Below are 1,364 nucleotides of genomic sequence, written 5' to 3' on the forward strand. Positions count from 1 at the left end.
CGCGTATTCACCCTCTCCTCCCCAAACGTCTCCTGATAATCCCCAATTAGCGTTCCCTCCCTCCTTCCCTTCTTCGTATCTTAAAAAGCACATCAGACTCGGGAAGGGCTTTCTTCTCTTCAGGACGAATGGAGGAAAACGGAGATAAAACGAGTCCACCAGAGTTTTGGCGAGAGAAAGAGAGACGAGAGGGAGCGAGAAGAGCAGAGCTCAGTGGAACTGGAGACAGAGGAGGAGAGGAGGAGTAGGAACAGAGGGTGGAAAAGAGATTTGGCCGTAATGCCGCTACCCCCATAAGAGGGGAAAGATACGGGCGTAGGAAGCGGGAGTTAGGTGCATCACGCGCACCCGCGTACATATAATTCAGTTTCACGAGTTGGCGCTGGTAAGCACGGCAGAATATTAACATATGGATGGGGGTTGCGCAGTGTGAAGCGCTTATCACACAATGGGCCTGGCCATTGTCATGCAGATTCCCCTTGGCTAATATAAAATGATCATCAGACAGATCGGGGGAATCCCCTAATGCTTTAACACCCGGCCCAGAGGGATGGGAGGGGAGGGGAAGGGGGGAAGGGCTGAGCCGCCGCGTTTCGTTCGCAAACGTAGCCATGCGTGATAGGCCAGATACACGCGATAATTATATGCTGAAGGCATGCTGCCGCCCAAGTTGGGCAACGGATAGATACGATTTAACGTCTATGCGCGTCTATTTAGAGCCGGGTATACCGGGATTATAGAGATCGATCGAGGTTTCGAGGATGGAGAAAAAAAAGAATGGAGGAATGGAGATGGATGAATGAATGGGGATCTTCCGGTGGGTAGATTTGGATATATATTTTCCTTCTTTCTTTCTTTTTTTTATTCTTTTTTCAGGGGAGGATTTTGTTTTTTTGTTTTCGAGAAGAAAGAAGGAGGGGTAGTCGAGAGTCAAATATGTGGGGTAAAAGGCTCCCGTGTTGGTTTCGGTTGATTGATTGGAATTTTACGGCCACTTATTGGTAATTGGGTTAATTGCCAATTTGAATCCCGTAGGATCGGTTTTTTAAATAAATCGATTAAGATGTCATAAATACCGACGAGTTTGTCGAAAAGTGTATTCCTAAAAGAATAAAAGAATTTTTATTTTCGAGGATGGATTCGATCGAGAGATATTTTCAACGATAAAAATCAATATTCCACTGTGTTTTCTGAAAAAAATAAAAATACAAAGTAACACATCTCGGATCAGAAGGGGAACGAGGCGCGGAACAACACGTCATCGTGATATTTCAATCGGTACGTGAAAATTTGCTCTCTCTCTCTCTGTCTCTTCTATCAAATTCCACGCTTTTCAAAGGGAAACTTCCGCGATGAAAAGGGGG

This window comes from Apis dorsata, unplaced genomic scaffold (assembly GCF_000469605.1).
Source record: "Apis dorsata unplaced genomic scaffold, Apis dorsata 1.3 scaffold_163, whole genome shotgun sequence".
Lineage (NCBI taxonomy): Eukaryota > Metazoa > Arthropoda > Insecta > Hymenoptera > Apidae > Apis > Apis dorsata.